The 20259-nt window shown below is 45.6% G+C and overlaps 1 long non-coding RNA gene across 1 annotated transcript in view; it reads left to right on the forward strand.

Annotated features, from left to right (window-relative positions):
• LOC118004079 overlaps positions 1-20259 on the forward strand; it is a 59445-nt gene that overhangs the window by 37322 nt on the left and 1864 nt on the right. Inside the window, exons 2-3 of the long non-coding RNA XR_004677474.1 lie at positions 19190-19361; positions 19983-20144. This is a non-coding gene — a long non-coding RNA (uncharacterized LOC118004079). The remainder of the gene's footprint in view (positions 1-19189; positions 19362-19982; positions 20145-20259) is intronic.

A 20259-nucleotide genomic window follows, 5' to 3' on the forward strand; every position in this document is an offset into this window, starting at 1 on the left:
ACAGCCTTTGTGGCCCATGTCCCTTTGGCTTAGAGATGAAGGGAGAGGAAAGCCTCCAACTTAAGCTTTTGAGCTTTCTGTAGAATGATGATAATCATATTTTTCCTCCAAAGTTCCTTGTGACATTGTAAGTTCTGTATCAGTGATAACCAGTTGCTTCTCTTTAGATTTTGCTCTATGCCAGTGTCCATGGATAGCCCTTCCCGCTCTCCCCCTTATAACTGCCCCACTCACCCCACCCATGTGCAGGTTAAGCATTGCATGTGCTTTTCAAGTGACAGCTATCCAGGAAGCCCTCTGACTCAGTGTCATCTCCCTCTCCACTCAGCCCCTGCTATTTCCAAAGTAGCCCTGGTGAGCCACACCTGCTCAGATTCCATTCTTGTGTAATCCCTTCCCCCAAATCTAGGCTGGCCCGATGCGATGACTTGCTCGTGACCAGCAGTGTGTGGCAGGGATGACTCTGTTACTTGGAAGGTTATTTAGAAGAATCGTGCAGCATCTACTGGGACCACTTGCAATGCTGGCTCTGGGGGAAGCCAGTGCTATGCAAACAGTCTGACCGCCTTGAGACCTCCATGTTGTGAGGAAGCCCAAGCTAATCCTGTGGCGAGAGATGCCCAACCAGCATCCCGCTGTTCCAGTCATTCCAGAGAAGGAGCCAGACGTGTGAGTGACGAATCCATCAGGAATATTCTACCCTGTGAGGCATTCAGATGCAGCCTTAGCTGCCATCTGAGAGCAGCCACGAGACTCCAAGAGAGAGCAACCACCTAAGCCCAGCCAACCCACATAACCATGAAGGATAATAACTTTCCCTCTAAATCAGCAAGCTCTGTAGTGCTTGTTGTGCAGCAACAGATACCTGCAACATCCACAGGCGCACGACAGGATGGCCATGAGGAGAGCTTTCCGTGTCTGTCTTTGGTCAGTGTCCTCGGCTTAAGTATGAGAACATGCAAGACTTTCTTCTTTTCATAGAAATTTAGTTCTATTGGTAGTCATGAGGACTAAGTCATTCCATTTAGAGCCATGATGTTGGAGCATTTTGAAAACTCTAGAAACCACACTATAGAAACCACTCCTGCCCTTCCCTCCCTTATTCCTCCTCTGGTCACGCAGCAGTGTACTTCCTGGACATCATATCACCCGCTAAATGTGCCCAGTGCGCTGGTGGGGAGATGCTTTGGCAGCTACATGCATCCAAAGCAGATCAGCTTGAAGACAAAGGCAGCGAGAGGAAGGGGCTGAGAATCCGTGCCAGGTGGGTGGGGGAGACACTTGGCCTCTCCCATCTCTTGACACCAGCTCTCCCCAAGGTAACTTTTCCTAAGATCTGACCCTCTCACTGCCATTTCCATTTTTTCAAGGCATGTTAATTTCCTTCTCCATTCTGGGAAAGATGTTGGAGAACCCCCTCCCCCCCAAGTTCAATGAGACAAGGTTGGAATTTTTCAAAAGGAACATTTACTAGGAAACTAAAGGGAAACCAAACAGAATGCAAGAGAACAGAGACAGAGTTGCAGATGGGCTCAGGGAGTTCAAATTCAAAAGCAGCTTCTGGCCACAGCTGGACTGGCTGGGCAAAGCTTTCTAGACACAAAGCCACCTGCCTGCCACGCAGACAGGCTTCTTTGCCTGCTGGCCCCTGTAAAGTCACCTTCCGTTTCGTACAAACCCGCCAGTAACAGACTCAGTAGTACCCAGGGCTGCTAGCTCTCTGGGCAGGAAGATCTTTGGGGGGTTGGGCGGGGGTGGGGGCAACAGTAGGCACAGCTGCCCCAGGATCTCCTACCCAGGCTCTCAGGGCCAAGTTTATTGGAATGGCTGCCTGATACCTATGGGGGCCAGTCCGGTTTCTCTGGGACCATTCTTCTGGGCTCATCTGCCTGGCTCTAGAGACAGTATTTCTGCTGGCTATCCTGCTGGCACATGTCCTTCACGCTTTGGTTCGAAACACTGGTACGGTGGAGGATGTCTGACTGGGGAGGAACAGGCAGGGTGGAACTTTGGGCAAGGAAAGTCAAATTCTTCTCACATCATCGGACGTTGGCAGAACCTTGGGTTCTCTTTGGATCCTGGTGGTTGAAAGCCAATCAGAGATGGAAATGGACTAGGCAGGCTGGGGAACGCGGGAAGCTGGAGTGTAGTAACACTGCCTCACACAACCGAAGGCCTCTTTCCTTTTCAGATGTGAGATCAGGGTCGAGTGTCTTACACCAGGCAGCTGCGGCAGTAAGAACTTTCTGAAGACATGCAATGATCCTGCTTCCACCCACGCAGTCCCACAGTGAAATGTTAATTCAAATGAAGACAATGAGCTTCCCAGGACATTATCTTGGAGAAGTGGTGCAATGTGTGCTTGGGGCACCTTGCACTCATAATGGGAGAGAGAGGGCCACTAGGTAACGGCCACCCCTCTTTCCCCGCCCCAAGGGACACTAAGGCCTTTGGTTTCCTTTGTATGGAGGCAGAGACGATGAGGATGAGGAGCAGAGCCGGCGGTGGGCTGGCTGATGGGGTCACAGAGGAAGCTGAGTAATGAATGCGATACCTGGGGAGAGCCCTTGACCTTCACTCTTGTAGGTATCTCCGTTCCCCAAGTGCTGTGAAAGTGATATATGTGTCTGGAAGTGAAAGGAAGCCTGTCTGTGGCTGCCCACGGCTAATGCCTCCAGGCTGTTGCATATGGAAATACCCCAGAGAGCATGCAGGCCGAGAAGACCCCAAAGTGGTGCCTTCCTCAGGGGGAGGGTTGTGTTACCTCTCCGTCAACTTATCTCACACAATGGTACACCTGCGGCTGTTCCCCAGTGGACAGCTATGCCTGGAAAAGGGTATTCCAGAACGCTTACGCCACTGAGACGCATGCCTCTCTAACATAGATGGCAAGTAACTTTCATTCTAATGTCAACACCAGTTGCCAGGAAGTGGCTGCTGGCCATCTAGAAAATACTGTCTGGGATTCTGACTCCTCAGAATCTGGGTTTAGCACAAGAAAGGGTTATGATCAACCGGTCCTCTCTGCCATGTGCATGGGAGGGGGCAGTGAATTTGCTGTGAATCAGCCCTCCTTGCACCAGATTTTCTCCAGGGGAACAGCCTGCGTATCCTCTTACTCTCCTGGGGCTATTCCTTGCAAAGCTGGGGCACTTCCTGGGGTAACATGATTTTCTGAAGACAGTTATCAGCTCAAAGGTAGTCCAGTGTGAATTAGATCCGCTGCCTATTTAGCACCTGGATACACTTTTAAATATTCTGTCCTTCCAGGGCATTCAAGCAAATAACATCGTGTCAGAGTGACGTTGCCAGGGCAGGAGCTATGACCCCATCACCAAGGGCCTCACGTTAATCACAAAGAGTCCTAGTGCTCTAGGGTACTCTTAGTATTCTCACTACGTCACGTGGTTTCTTCCATAGTCCGATCTTGGTTCTTGGCCATGACAGTCGTGCTTCCCCCGTAGCACACCACCTTAGGCCACTGAAAGATGGCCAGACCATTCATATTCACCAAACCTAATTCAGAAAGAGGGCCAGTTATTGCTGTGGTTACAGCTCAGCATTTGGTCACTGGAGTCGTCCGGGTGTTGTTGTATGGGAAAAGTTACTTAAGATCTTTGTAAGGTGGTTGTCCCACTGTGTCCTTGGCACAAAACAATCCTCTTACCAATAGTCATCGTTTCTGTAGGAAGAAGAAACAAAAAGAATGCTTTGGTTTTCATCCATATACATATTTTTTATTTTTTTTTTAAATTGAAGTATAATTAACATACAGTGTTATTTTAGTCTTAGGTGTACAACATATTGATTCACAGTTCTATACGTTGTTCAGTGCTCACCAGGATGAGTGTAGTCACCATCTGTCACCATACAATGTTATTATAATATTATGGACTATATTCCCTATGCTGTACTTTTCATCTCCACGACTTATTTATTTTATAACTGGAAGTTTGTATCTCTTAATCCCCTTTATCTATTTCACCCATCCCCCATTGCTTCCCCTCTGACAACCACCAATTTGTTCTCTGTATTTAAGAGTCTTTTTTTTACTTGTTCATGTTTTTTGTTTTTTAGATTCCACATATAAGTAAAATCATATGGTATTTGTCTTTCTCTGTCTGACTTAATTTCACTTTGCATAATGCTTTCTAGGTCCTCCATGTTGTCACAAATGGCAATATCTCACTCTTTTTTATGGTTGAATAATATTCCATCAAGTATGTGTGTGTGTGTGTGTGTATACCCGCACACACACACACACACACACCTATACCACACTTGAGCTGCTTCCATAACTTGGCTATTGTAAATAATGCTACAATAAGCATAGGGGTACATATATCTTTTCAAATTAAGTGTTTTCGTTTTTCTTTGGAATTTTGGAATTTTCTTTGGAGTTTAGTGGAATTACTGAATCATATAGTATTTCTATTTTTAATTTTTTGAGGAACCACCATACTGTTTTCCACAGTGGCTGCACCAGTTTGCATTCCTACCTACAGTGCACGAGGGTTCCCTTTTCTCCACATCCTCACCAACACTTGTTATTTCTTGTGTTTTTGATTCTAGCCATTCTGACAGGTGTAAAGCGGTATTGCACTATGGTTTTGATTTGCATTTTCCTGATGATAAGTGATATTGAGCATCCTTTCATATGTCTGTTGGCCATCTGTATGTCTTCTTTGGAAAATGTCTATTCGGGTCCTCTGCTCGTTTTGTAATAGGATTATTTGCGGGGGTTTTTTGGTGTTGAGTTATAGAAGTTCTCTATATATTTTGCATATTAACCTTTTTTTTGGATATATCATTTGTAAATATCTTCTCCCATTCTGTAGGTTGCCTTTTGTTTTGTTGATGGTTTCCTTCACTGTTCAAAAACTTTTTACTTAGGTGTAGTACCAATAGTTTATTTTTGCTTTTGTTTCCCTTGCCCGAGGAGACATACCTAGAAAAATGTTGCTAAGGCCAATGTCAAAGAAATTGCTGCCTATGTTTTCTTCTAAAATTTTATGGTTTCAGGTCTCACATTTAGGTCTTTAATTCATTTTGAGTTTATTTTTGTGTATGGTGTAAGAAAGTGGTCCAGTTTCATTTTTTTGCATGTAGCTGTCCAGTTTTCCCAGCATTCATTTATTGGTGTGACTGTCTTTTCCCCATTGTATATTCTTGCCTCCTTTGTCATAGATTAAGTGACCAGATAAGCATGAGTTTATTTCTGGGCTTTCTATTCTGTTCCATTGATCTATGTGTCTGTTTTTGTGTCAGTACCATACCTTTTGGGGCTTAGAGGGAACATACCTCCACATAATAAAGGCCATATATGACAAACTCACAGTTAACATGATACTCAGTGGTGAAAAACAGAGAGCTTTTCCTCTAAGATTAGAAAAAGAATGTCCACTCTCACCACTTTTATTCAACATAGTAAGAAAGTCCTGCTGTAGCAATCAGAAAAAAAGATATAAAAGGGGGCCCCTGGGAGACTCAGTCAGTTAAGCATCTGTCTTCAGGTCAGGTCATGATCCCAGGGTCCTAGGATCGAGCCCCGCGTCAGGCTCCCTGCTCAACGGGGAGCCTGCTTCTCCCTCTCCTGCTCCCCCAGCTTGTGCTCTCTCTCTCTCTCTGTCAAATAAATAAATAAATAAAATCTTTAAAAAAATATAAAAGGAAGACAAATTTGTATGAAAGAAGTAAAACTTTCACTATTTGCAGATGACATGATGTCATGTATAGAAAACCCTAGGCTCTACTAAAAAACTATTAGAACTGATAAATGAATTCAGTAAAGCTGTAAGATACAAAATTAATATACAAAAATCTGTTGCATTTCTATACACTAATAAGACAGTAGCAGAAAGAGAAATTAAGAAAACAATCCCCTTACAGTTACACCAAAAAGAATAAAAGATCCAGCAGTAAATGCGACCAAGGAGGTAAAGACCCGCACTCTGAAAACTAAAGCACTGATGAAAGAAACTGAAGACAACACAAACAAATGGAAAGATATCCCAATGCTCATGGACTGGAAGAATTAATATTGTTAAAATGTCCATACCACCTCAAACCATCTACAGATTCAGTGCAATCAAAATACCAATAACATTTTTCATTGAACTAGGATGAATATATACTAAAATTTGTATGAAACCATGGAAGACCCCGAATAGCTAAAGTAATCTCGAAAAAGAAGAACGAAGCTGGAGGTATCAGAATTCCAGGTCTCAAGATATACTACAAAGCTGTAGTCATCATTCATATATTTTTAATGTGTACCAAACAAGTGCCAGGCACCATGATAGATGCTGGGGACACAGAGTATCCCCGAGATGCTGGGGACACCACGAGTAAGACATATACCCCACTTTCAAAGGGCTTACAGGGGGAGAAGTTACAAGGTGAGAAGGTGAGTAAGAGAGGTGTGCAGAGAATGCGTAGGAGCAAAGAAGGACGAGGGGATTGAGGAGGTCTACAGAGAGGATTCTGAAAGGTAAGTCAAGCTGGGGCATTTAGGCTGAAGGGGAGTCCATCAGGAGAGAAGGAGGGAAGGCCACTTGGGGCAGAGGAAAGAGCCCATACAAAGACACAAAGGCAGACGAGGTGTATAGCCCACTGGAGGAACAGGCAGACTTTGGTGTGAGGAGTAGAGGGGGAGGAAGTAAGGCTGGGGAGTGGAGTGGGGTGTCTGTGTGGTGCATCATCCATTCCTGGTTTTCAAGCTGTGAAGGATGGGCTCTTTCAGTGGAGCCCAGACTTAGAACAGCAGGATCTCTCCTGTTTCACACTCAGTGCAGCATCGATTTAATTTAAACTCAGGGCATGTTCCAAAACAGATTAAGGGTATTAATGCTGCTGGCCCAGACAGAAAACCAGAGTCACTCCCAAGGACACAGCAATAACGAAATAGATATATATTAACTACGGGAGAGCCACAAACATTCTGAAACTGGAATATATGGACTGCATTTCACAGATCTAGTGTTCACATGTGAGGCTCTAACTTAGAGCAGATGGACAGCCATGTCTGGCTTAACCCTTGACTCTGAAGTGTGCCCCTGGCTGTGGGCGTACCGTACCCCTGAGTCTAGAAGGAAAATGTGAATGGGTATTTGTCTTATATTGTGATTCAAAACAACCTTCCCAGACCAGCTGATGCTCTGAAGCACTCTATGAAGGGCTCTCCTTCCCAGCCCACCACCCCCATCCGGCAGGATCTTCCCAGAGCCCCTTCTCTCAGTGGTGAGACCCCTATCTACAGGACAGCTTGCCAATCCCTGAGGCCTTCTTGTCTGGGAAGGCAAACTGTCAACCGGCTTAGCCCCACCAGAGTTGGTTGTGCTGCTATTAGCCAACTAGGCCATGTACCATATTCCTTCAGTGTTTGAGTGTGTATTATGTGCCAGGCACCAGGACAGGAACTTTACAAATCCTTAAAAGGACCCTAGAAAGAACCTATGAGGTTCTTTACTGGCGGACACAAAGATACAGAAAGATTAATTTGCCCAAAGTCACACTGTTACTAAGTGTCAGAGCTGGGATTTGAACTCAAGGCTTCTAATTCAAAGCCTATGCGTCAGCAATTACGTCATTCCTAAATTCACTCTGTAAGTCCTGTCTACACATCTGAGCTTCTGCCTTGGTTTTCCAGGTACTCTAAATCAGATGAAGGAACTTTAAGAAACCCTAGTCTGAGTCAGGAGCATGCAGTGGGTGCCACAGTCCACTCATGGCTTCTGACTTTATCATTCCATTTCTCTGGACTCCGCTGGCTAGTGACCTGTGTGTGTGCGTCATTTGCCCCCTGAGCTCTAGGCACAACCTCAATCTTCCCTGTTCTGACCTTAGTTTCTTCTTTCCATTTGAGCAGGCCCTTGACACTGCTTTGGGGAGAGCTCTCCCCAAGTTCCCAGCCTCAGGGACCACCTCTGTACCTGGTGTGTTAGGGCCTTATCTGAAGCCTGCTTGGAGGGCTGGGCTGGGACTCTAGCCAATCTTTTACCAGTCTCCACACCCAGGGCTACCATTAGCAGAGACCATGCTGCCAGGGGCCAAATTATAGTACAGCTCTGACTTGACCTCCGTAGCTGGGTTTTGCTCACCTGGGGAGTTTCCTTGTGCATGCAATTAGCTGGAATCAAACTCAGTCCCTGGGAATACTGTGGAGGGGCCTATTCTCTTCTTCTTTAGCTGGGTCTCGCTCTTCTTTAGCTGGGTTTATTTTCCGGGCTCTGATCCTGGCTGGTCCCAGTATCCTTTGTGTTCCTACTCTGGACAGTGCCACAAAGGCCCCAGAATGTTTTTGGCCTGCCAGCCCACAAGAGGACAGGATAAAGGTGTTTCCAGGTCTGGCGGAATGGTAGGGTCGTCTCTACCAGGGGCCTTTCAAGAGAAGCTTCTTGGAAATGAACTTCTCCTAGGGCAAGTCAGCTATACAATTCAGTTGGGAAAAAAGCAGTTGTTACGGGAGAAGGGCAACTCTGAGTGTGGCCTGGGTGAAGGGTGCTGTGGCCCAACCCCTTCTGCCTTCTGTCGGGGGGAAAGCCTGGAAAAACTCAGCCAAAGAAAACAAAATAAGCAAATAACAACCGAATGGGCCGCTTCCCAAGATTTCTGTAAACTGAGGTGTAAGGGAAGACTTTTGCAGAGTTCAGAAGAGCACTGACCCAGTAGGGTTTTGGTGGGGAGACGGGGTGGTAGAGACCAGAGACAGCAATGGTGGTGCCAACACTGGTTCCAGGGCTGGCACCAGGCCCACCTCAGGGGGCAGAAGCGGCAGTGTCCTTGTTATGCGACCGGTGGCCTCCCCAGCAGCACCAGGGCTTTGGAAGGCATCAGGAACTTCAGTGGCATCAATAGGAAGTAGCGGTTACAATCTTATCAGAACAGAGGGGAACTGAAGTGAATTCAATTGTCCCAAGACATACAGATCCCATTTGAATTAAATTGAATTGAAACCAAAGATGAGAACAATCTCAATGAAAACTGTCATGTGAAGTGACCTTTTGATCACAGAAATGGCAGCTGATGTGAGACAGGCCATTGAAACTGACCCCAAATTAAGAACATGAAAAGATTGGGTGGATCATTAGATAATATCTTCCCACGAATTTGAAAATGGGTTTTGATCACAGGAAGTATCTTTGAACTAAGAAGCTTGTCAGAAATTGAAGTGACTCTACATGATTCAGTCTTACATGGGCTCATTATGGTTATCCTCGTGTTTCAAATTTTTATTTAAAAACCATACAAATCTCGTGATTTTGTTGACTATTACTTAACCCTGCTTTGCAAAATATATGAGGAAACCTCATGCCTCCCCCCCACCCCGCTTAGAATCTGATTAGCTTCTTTCTTCTTTCCCCGAAGAGGGCATTTTTGTTCTTCATTGCCTCTCACCCGTTTAAGAATCGTGTTAAAGAAGTGTGAATGTGACTATACTCTCAGCCAGGGGCTGGGGCGACAGCTGGAAAAGGAGAGTCCACTTAGGTAATAGCCACTCTTTGTGGAGCACTCAAGCACTCTGCTCTATCCTAAGAGCTCTGCAGAACTGATCTTCAATGCTCACCTGGACCCTCTGTGATGGATACTACAATCACATTTTCACAGAGGTAACTGAGTCCAAGAAAGGCCAAATAACAAAGGTAGTGAATGGCAGAGCCAGCATCTGCCATCGTGTGTTTATGGTTCCAAATGTATGCTCTTGAGTACCATGCCCAGCATGGCAAGTTATCATCCGCGCCACCCCACCAAAATGCCAACTCCCTCACAGCACCTTTCTAAAAAGGATTTTCAATTCAGAGAGTAGCTTTTTTTTTTTTTTTAAAGATTTTATTTATTTATCTGAGAGAGAGAATGGGAGACAGAGAGCATGAGAGGGGGAGGGTCAGAGGGAGAAGCAGGCTCCCCGCCGAGCAGGGAGCCTGATGCGGGACTCGATCCTGGGACTCCAGGATCATGACCTAAGCTGAAGGCAGTTGCTTAACCGACTGAGCCACCCAGGCGCCCCAACCTTTCTTATTTTTTTTTTTAAAGATTTTATTTATTTATCTGAGAGAGAGAATGGGAGACAGAGAGCATGAGAGGGGGAGGATCAGAGAGAGAAGCAGACCCCCTGCTGAGCAGGGAGCCCAATGCGGGACTCCATCCAGGGACTCCAGGATCATGACCTGAGCCGAAGGCAGTCGCTCAACCAACTGAGCCACCCAGGCGCCCCCAGAGAGTAACTTCGAACATTCCAGACTTTGTAGAAAAGTGCACTAAGACCCACTGTCGAGTCAAGCTTCAGCGGAAAGGCGGTGAGTGTTGGCATGCGTGACACGTAGACTGTCCTGACAAGGTTCCTCAGAAACAAGCGAGAAGCAAGGGCTGGAAGTGACGTGTCATTAAAAAGGTACGCCACACGGGTGCTGTCAGAGTTTTCAGATGAGGGGACGAGTCAGGGAATTGTTGCATACCTGATGGAGTTGCAGAGAGGATGTCTGGAGTTTGTTACTCCAAGTTTACAATGTGTTAACATTTATTCATTAATTCAGTCCGCAAACATTTGTTGAGCACCAGGCCAATGTGCGGACCATTAGAAACACAAAGATGACCGATGCACATCCTACTCTTGAAGAGCTTGCAGTTGTCAGTAAAGGACCAGAGAAACAGGACACTGAGCAAGAAAAGAGAGTAAATGAAGTCTCATTAAGAAGCCTGACCGTAGGGGCACCTGGGTGACCCAGTTGGTTAAGCGTCTGCCTTCAGCTCAGGTCATGACCCCAGGGTCCTGGGATTGGGCTCCCTGCTCAGCAGAGTCTGCTTCTCCCTCTCCCTTCCCCTGCTGGTGTTCGTTCTCTCTCTCTCTCTCTCAAATAAATAAATAAAATCTAAAAAAAATAAAAGCAGCTTGACTGTAGCTGCTCTGGGATGGTGGTGGGGAGAAGCAGAGTGTGTATATGTGTGCATGCATGCTCCCACAGAATTCCATCTACCCAAATCAGGGAAGAAAAAGGAAAAAAAGTTATAAAAACAATTGGATCAGGGTGCAAGTTGAAGTGTTCCTAGGATATATGAGACGCATTGGATTGTGAAATGAAATCCCACTAAAAAACCTGGTGTTATCTCTCACTGACAGCACAGCTAGCAGAAGCCAGCTAGAAGAAGGGCCTTGCCTTGCGAATGCACAGCTCTGGTGACATTTTCCGGGGGGCAATCCAGCCCTTTCCCACGTCTGTACACGGGTATCTAACCTTTGCAATTTGGGACTCAGGCCTCTGAATGGCCATCTGTAGTCTCAGTTGCCACTGAAGAACTGATAATTCTCTTCCCTGCTCTTCGGAAAATTAACTTTGTAATACCAGAAAGGTATAACAAACAAGAACTCTAAATGATGAAGTGATAATGCTTTTGTGTAGGTTATATTTATTTCAGTGTAATAACCCATTCTGTGAACGCAATTCCACTTTACGTTTTTGAGGTAAGTGCTTAATAATATGATGCAGTAAAAATTACTAGATTTATGATTTCAACAGATACATTTAGGATAACTTGACTAGTTACGTTTAATATTTAAATGCTCAGGAAAATCCAATATGCTAAGTTTATAAATTTATTTTCTAAGATGCTGAAATGCTTAAGGTAATTTAATCTAAAAGTATAAGTTTTTTTTTTATTTATTCACATTATAAGAGTTAACAGTGCTTGACTGAGAATCTTAAGGACAGTGAAAATACTCTGTATGATACATTGCCATTATATGATGGATACATGTCACTGTATAGTTGTGCAAACTCAGAGAATGTACAACATCAAGAATGGATCATGATGTAAACTATAGACTTTGGGTGTCAATGCAGGTTCATTGATTGTAACAACACAGACCACTCTGGTGGGGGATGTTGATAGCGGCGGAGGATGTGTGTATGTGGAAACACTGGTTATATGGGAACTCTCTATACTTGCTACTCAGTTTTTCTGTGTGAACCTAAAACCGTTTAAAAAATAAAATTTATTTTAAAAAAGAGTTAACAGTGCTTGAGAACGATTTTGTTTAACCCCTACTGTGTTAGATGTTTGAAGCGTTTGACATAATCACACTTTAAATTTGTGGCTTCAGTTTGAAATATTTAGGGAATTTAGCCAATTGATTGCTTAAACAGTGCTTAAATATTAGGAGAATTTTATTTGCTAGATTATAAGGTTTTTTTTCTTTAATTTGGAATGTTTAAGAGAATTTGATTAAGTGTGAAATTAGTGTTTAGCAGTTTAGGGAAATATAATCTATCAAGTTAATGAGCTAATTGAGAATTCAACAAAGAACAAATGAAAATGAGTGTTTTAATTTCAAAACAAAATGATTGGATTTATAAATCATTATCATAGTTAATATTACATAGCATTTAGTATGAACTATTCTAAGACTCTTATATCTATTAATTCACTTGCTCCTCACCACAGTTCTCTGAGGTGGGCATACTATTACTATACCCATTTTACAGATGAGGAAATCAAGGTACAGAGATGTAAAATGACTGCTTTATCAAGTGCTATGGAATGAATTGTGTACCCCACAAAATTCATATATTGAAGCCCTAACCTCCAATGCGATGGTATTTGCAGATGGGATCTTTGCAGGGCAACTAGGGTGAGAAGTCCTGAGGGTAAGGCCCTCATGATGGGCTTAGAGCCCTTACAGGAGAAATCAGAGAGCTAGCACTCTTTCTGTCTTTCCACCCGCCATGTGAGCACACAGGGAGAAACAGCCATCTGCAAGTCAGGAAGAGAGTCCTCACTAGAACCCAGCCATGCCAGTACCCTGACCTCTCACTTCCAGCTTCTAGAACTGTGAGCAATAAACGTCTGTTGTGTAAGCCCCGGTCTACAGTATTTTGTTATGGCAGCCCAAGCTAAGGCACCAAGTGCATCAGTGTCCTAGGGTTTTCATAACAAAATATAATAAGCTGGGTGGCTTAAAACAATAGGAATTTATTCTCTCCCAGTTCTGGAGGCCAGAAGTCTGAATTCAAGGTGTCAGTGGGGCCGTGCTCTTTCTGAAGACTCTCCAGAAGAATCCTTCCTTGCCTCCTCCTGGCTCCTGGTGGTTGCTGGCAATCCTTGGCTGGTAGCCACATCACGCCAATCTCTGCTCCACCATCGCCATACATTCTCCTCGTAGGCTCTCTCTGTGTCTTTACCACATGGTCTTCTTATTATAAGGACACTAGTCTTTGGACTTCGGGCCTATCCTAATCCAGTATGATGTCATTTTAATGTAACTAAATATATCTGCAAAGATTATATTCCCAAAAAAGGTTCTGGGTAGATAAGAATTTTGGGAGGACACAATCAACCCAGTATCCCATGTCACCAATATCCAGCACATTGATAAACTCAATGTCAGTTCTCAGTCCTCATCTTATTCGATCTTTTGGCAACATCTGAGATCTGATCACTTCCTTCTCCCAGAAATAGTATCTTCTCTCGTCTTTGGATGCTCCTGGTTTTCTTACTACTTCAGTGATTTTCTCCTTCTTAGTCTCTGTTGATTTCTCTTCTTTTTCCTACCTTTAAAGTATTGGAATGTCCCAGTTTTTAGTCCCTGGACCTCTTCTCTTCTCCATTTATTTGTCAACCATCTTTACAACGTCAGCTTGACCTTTCTCTGGAACTCTCGATTTCTGCATCTAAGTTCCACTTGATGTCTCCCTGTAGCTATCCAATAGATGCTTCAAACTTGGTAGGTCCAACTTCTGATCGCCTTGCACAGATGCTCTACCAGTTGTCTTCCGCAGCTCACCTCTAGCTGCTCAGGCCTAAAACACTGAAATCATCCTCCATTTCTCTCTGTCATACCCTACATCAGGAAATCCTATTAGGTCTCCTTTCAAAAATACATACAGAATATAACCACCCCGCTTCTACACCAGTCCAAGCCTCTATAGTTTCCATCTGGATAACAGCAGTAGACTCCTAGTGGATCTCCCACCTTCCACCCTTGCCCCCTACAGTCTATTCTCAATATAGAATCAAAGGGATCAGTTATAACCTCAGATCACGTCACATCTCTCTACAAAATCGGGCAATGGCTTCCTGTTCATCTCAGAGTACGAACTAGAGTCCTTATAAAGACCTATTAGGTTCTATGTAATCTGAGCCCTGCACACCTGTTACTTTTCTGATCTCATCTCCTATTTCTCTCCCTCACCCGGCATCCCCCACATTGTTCTCAGGGCTCCTTGTACAAACTTCCCTAAGGCCTTTGTATTGGCCACCTCTCAGGCTGCATACTTACGTGGCTTCCTCCTTCATCTCCTTCAACTGTTTGCTCAAATGTTTCAGTTCTCTGCGAGACCTACATTACTTCTAGATTATCACTCCCCCCTTAAAAAAAAAAAACAACACAAAAAAACCCCAGCCAATCAACCAACCAACCAACCAACAAAAAAAATCCACTACAATATTTCTGGTCCCCCTTACTTGCCCTATTGTAGTTTTATTTTTATTAATTAGTGATTATTACCTTCAACAATACATAACATGCTCATTTACAATGTTTATTTCCTGGTTTTCCCCACTAGAATATAAACTCCACTTGGGCAAGAATTTTTGTCTATTTTTTCTCACAGAGGTATACCCATCGCAGGTACTCAATCAATATTTGTTGATATATAAATAAATGACTGAATCCCCCACATCCCTCTGCAAGGTGATTGTTTTAAAGGAAACTTGATTGAGCACTCCTTGAACAGAATGCCATGATACATACAACAAATGATGCAAATAGTGTGAAGAGGCATCTTGAAAGATTGTGGAGATAAGCAGCTAGCCTGGGGAGTCCAAACATGAACTTCTGGAGGAGATGGTCATGGTTCTTCCAACCTGTTGTTAAACTAAGATGATTCTCTGCCCAGACCCTTTTGAGAACTATCTGGGCTTTTTTGTTGCCACAAATCCCATCTGAACAAAGACTGAGAACTCGGCACTGTTGTCATTCTCACGGGTGCTGCCTTGCACTTGGAGAACTGAGTGCTGGACGGGAGGTAGAGCTCATTTGCTCTTCAAGAAAATGGAGCTTCTTTGGCTTTCAGAGCGAGCTAGCCCTGGGTTACTTTTACACATTAACAGAACCACTGTAGCTGTAGTTTTGAAAATATGTCATGCAGAGTCCAACTAACAAATCAACAATGATTTTTTAAGTTGTAAGATAGAAGAAATTGGAATTCTATCCAACAAGAGTTTATTCAATGCTGACTTGTGCCAGGCATTTCGCCAGGTACTGGTTATACAACAATGAATAACAACTGCTATCCTCAAGGAGCAGCTGGATGGGCTGTGGATGACAGGTACACAGATAATATCAAGTGGCACCCAACGCTATGGTAGGGGTAGGCCCAGGGTACCAGTGGGAAAGAACACATACAAGAGACATTGAACTCATAGTAGGAGGTTCTCCAGAATGCCTCCTGAAGAAGATGACAACTGATGAGATGTTTAAAAGACAAGCTGGATCTAGACAAGCAAAGAGAGGTAGAGAGGCTAGCACAAGAAGAAGTCAAAGCAAGAGCAAGGGCATGGGGGTGAATGAAAAGCATGGAGCAGACCACCAGAAACTGGGCATGGCCTCAAAATAAAGTACAAGGAAGAGATGGAGGCAGGGTCACAGAGGTCCAGGAATGGCAGGATAGGGAACCTGATCTTGGTCTGAACAAAGGGCAGCGACTGGAGTAGGGGAGGAGCATGGTCAGATTTGTGTTTTAGGACTTGAAGCCTGCAAGCAGTGCAGAGAGGTTGGATGGGAGGGCACACAGCAGAGCAGGAACCCAGGGTGGAGTGACCACACAGGAGCAGCTGAAGTACCCCTCTTGCCTTCACAGTCTTCATTCACGCTGGCCATACACAAGTGTCGGTCAGTGAAGACGTGGCTGGCTTTGGCTCCTCAGAGTTCTATTTGGCTGGTCCACAAACAAGACCAGAGTATTTAAATTCAGCACTTCCTAAAAAGGGACAAATGGAGCTCTGAAAAATAATGAAGAGCTAAGCATAAATACCAAAGAGATAATGAATGAAGAGTCATCTAGCTACCTCCCAACCCACCAATGTTTAGTATACAATAAAATGGATGCTCGATCTGTTCACCAGTGACCTTGACTCCAGGATATCACCACTTATGGATGGTAGGCATTTTCTGGCTAAAGAGCAAGATCCCAGTATCCTCTAGCTCTCATTTGCCTGACAATGGTAGGTAGATGCTCTCAGCCTGCTGCATGTGTGGGTAACTTGCCCCTCTCCTCTGGATGCTTCTACCACTTTGAAGAGCCATGTGCAGACTGCCTGGGTCTCAATCCTCCCTTGGGACTCTCACACTGACCAGTCCCCTCCTGCCTATTGATGATCACATGCTGGAAACTTCTCTATGGACCACAGAGGAAAGGCTCAGTCACCATCTGTAGTAAAGGTCCAGCAATGAGCTCATATCAGCTAAATACATCAATTGAGTGAATAATGAAAACCCCTACTTTTTCAGCATGGGGAGGAAACATAATCTCAGACCTCAAGGGGTTCAGAGTCAAGAGAGAAAACATGAAACTTACTATAAAGCAAAAGCAAAAGTAAGTGGTCAATATGAATCACAATCAAAGTATCCTGGGAGTACTTCATGCTAAGTGGGGTGTTGTTCACTGGAGACTTCACAGAGGAGGTGGCACTTCAATCGAACCCCGAGGATTACGTGCGATTTATATGGTAAGAATGGAGAGGAAAGGTGCTCTAGGTTAAGGACGCATCAGGAGAAAAGGTGAAAAAAAAGAAAATTAATTTAGGGAACATAAATAGCCATGGCCAGCCTGTGGAAGCTTTTGAAGGAGGCAGACCTGGTAAAATCTGATTTCTCCTTCCTAAGGAGAGTAGCTTAAAATGAGAAGGAAAGGGCGCCTGGGTGGCTCAGTTGGTTAAGCGACTGCCTTCGGCTCAGGTCATGATCCTGGAGTCCCTGGATCGAGTCCCGCATCGGGCTCCTTGCTGGGCGGGGAGTCTGCTTCTCCCTCTGACCCTCCCCCCTCTCATGTGCTCTCTCTCTCTCTCTCATTCTCTCTGTCTCAAATAAATAAATAAAATCTTAAAAAAAAAAAACGATCTTTCTCTCTCTCACTCTCTCTCTCAAATAAATAAATAAAATCTTTAAAAAAAAAAAAAAAAGAGGCGCCTGGGTGGCTCAGTTGGTTCAGCCACTGCCTTCGGCTCAGGTCATGATCCTGGAGTCCCGGGATCGAGTACCGCATCGGGCTCCCTGCTTGGCGGGGAGTCTGCTTCTCCCTCTCCCGCTCCCCCCTCTTGTGCTCTTTCTCTCTCTCATTCTCTCTGTCTCAAATAAATGAATGAAATCTTTAAAAAAAAACCGAGAAGGAAGAAGCCAGGGGGCTGTTGATGCTGCTTAGACAGCCTACCTGAGGGAGAGATGGCAGGCACTGGGGGCTTCCTTCCCGGGCACCTGCTGGGACCAGCTTCACCCTAACTGGCTGGTGATACTCGATTTAGCAGATTTGCCCCAGGAGATGGTCATCCATGCCCAGAGTTTACACAGGCCAGAGAGAACAGCTGTAGAACCTGTAGCCTGTTGTGATACCACGAGAGAGAAAATACCCGATACATGGCGGCCTCAAGCAGGGGTCCCCCGCCCCCTCCACTTACCCAGGCCCATCATGCTCCCCTCCCCTTCCCCAGGCGTGCGTATGGATGTGTTCTTCCTGGGAGAAACTTGGGAGAAGTTTTCAGAATGAGCCTAAACTCTGGGATGTAGTTGTAGGGAATAAATACAGCTAATACGTTAAACACAAACTCGTTTTGAAAAGTCAATTAGGGGGGGCGCCTGGGTGGCTCAGTCGTTAAGCGTCTGTCTTCGGCTCAGGTCATGATCCCAGGTCCTGGGATCCCCTGGGATCGAGCCCCACATCGGGCTCCCTGCTCAGCAGGAAGCCTGCTTCTCCCTCTCCCACTCCCCTGCTTGTGTTCCTGCTCTCACTGTCTCTCCCTGTCGAATAAATAAATAAATAAATCTTTAAAAAAAAAAGTCAATAAGGTATGTGGTAATTTTAAAAAATGTCATGTCTTGCAGCTTACTTTTCTGTGAGAGAGAGATCCTTAAACGTGTTTGTTGTTTGGAAAAGAGGGTATGATCAGGGCACCTGGGTGGCTCAGACAGTTAAGCATCTGACTTTGGCTCAGGTCATGATCTCAGGGTCCTGGGATGGAGCCCCACAATGGACTCCCTCCTCAGCGGGGAGTCAGCATCTCCCTCTCCCTCTGCCCCTCCCTCTGCTCATGCTCTCTCTCTTTCAAATAAATATTTTCTTTTAAAGATTTTATTTATTTATTTGAGAGAGAGAATGAGATAGAGAGAGCATGAGAGTGGGGAGGGTCAGAGGGAGAAGCAGTCTCCCCGTTGAGCAGGGAGCCCGATGTGGGACTCGATCCCAGGACTCCAGGATCATGACCTGAGCCGAAGGCAGTCGCTTAACCAACTGAGCCACCCAGGCGCCCCTCAAATAAATAAGTATTTTTAAAAAAAGAAAAGAAAAGAGGATATGATAGAAGGCACTTTCTTTCCCCCAAGGATTTAGAGGCTTATATGAAGTTATAAATAATATCAACATTTGGGGTATTATTCCTACCATTAAGTTTTCATCTCAGCTTCCCACAAAGTCAAAAAACCCCTATAAGCACAATTTTTCTTTTATCTGAGTATCTGCTCTCTTCTGAAAAATCTGACTGACAGTTGGCCATGGAATGTATCTCTCTGCAATGCTGTTAACACTGGGCCTTTGCGTGAATTAGAAACAGGAACCCCTCTGGGCACACTCACCACTTGGTGAGTGGAAAGACTGCTGACCTCAGCTTCATGTCTCCCTCAGCCCAGGTTCCTGCTGCAGGAACCACCTATAGAGTGTTTGTGAGGCCCCGGGGAGAAGCTCCTGGGGGTGGGGGTCCCTTGGGGGACTTAGATTATCAGGTAAAGCCCAGAACCCATCTTGGCCTGAGAGGCTGACGTCATAGGAGGCTGTATTATTCTGAGTAATGATGTAGTATCTTCCTTGCAGGCAGTCTCCCATCGGCAGAGACAGCTACGACTTGAGGTGGATATTTCCTTCCCTGGTTAGAGAATTTTCAGTTTCAGATGATCTGTTTGTCTTGTAATCACTCATGTCACCCCCAGCCCTTAGGAAAGTTTCATTAAACGCTGCAGCCGGGCACCAGCTATGCTTTGGGGAACTACGGAGGAGCTGGGTCCAGCCTTGGGGATAAGCGGTGCAGGAGAGGCTTCAGCTTGGAGAAGCAGGACTGAGACCTCTGAGGATGACCAGCAGAGAGACCCGGAGGCAGAAAGGGTGAGCAAGAAGCAGGACTTGTGAGTCAGGGAATCGCCGAGTCGTGTGGGGAAAAAAGTCAATGAGGGTAGACACAAAGGGTAGGGGCTCAGACAGGTAGAACCTGTGGACCCTGGACTTGCATCAGGGGGCTGGAAACGTGGGGAGAAGGGGGAAAAGTGAAAGAGGATGGAGCCAGGATGGGGAGAGGCATGTCTTCCTGGATGAATTAGGGGTTGGTGTTACCTGTGGAGAAGCTGAGCTCTCGTAGCTCTGCTTGGAGCACCTGGCCTGTGAGACACGATGAGCTGGCAGAGGGGACAGGCTGAGGAGACTGAGTTCAGCGCTTGTCCCCTGGGGCCCCTGATGAGGGGCAGGGGAGCAGAACTGCAGGGGCAGCCACCTCCTCTCGGTGACCCGGACTCCCTGGGACTCAGGTGCCCCACACTGCCTCCTCTCTGCTTCTCCCAAGTCTTTGTTCTGCTGTCTGCTTCTTGTCCCAGGTTTCTGGTAAGTATCAGTTCCCAAAACCAAGGTGGCCCCATTCACCCCATCACATCTCACCTGGTATTCTCATCCTTGAACTTAATCATGACCTATTTCTGTTTACGTGTTTGTGGCTGGTCTGTCTCCTTCTGCCAGAATGCAAGTTCCACCCTCAACACTGCATTCCCAGTGTGGGGAACGGCACGTGGCATGTGCCCAGTGAACGCTGGCTGGATGACTGTGGGAGGGCAGACATCGGAACAGTGCAAGACTGCTGTGGGAACTGGTAATAAGTGTGCCGACGGCCAGCCCCTGGGGGTGAGTCTGGAGTGTTGTGCCAGCTCACGCTGACAACACCCCCTCCGCTCTATCACCTGCAGTGCCCCCCACCACAGCAGTGAGTCCTGGAAGCCATGCTTGTGAGACATGGCTC

Source organism: Mirounga leonina, unplaced genomic scaffold (assembly GCF_011800145.1).
Source record: "Mirounga leonina isolate KUSES-001 unplaced genomic scaffold, KU_Mleo_1.0 Mir_92, whole genome shotgun sequence".
NCBI classification, from domain to species: Eukaryota; Metazoa; Chordata; class Mammalia; order Carnivora; family Phocidae; genus Mirounga; species Mirounga leonina.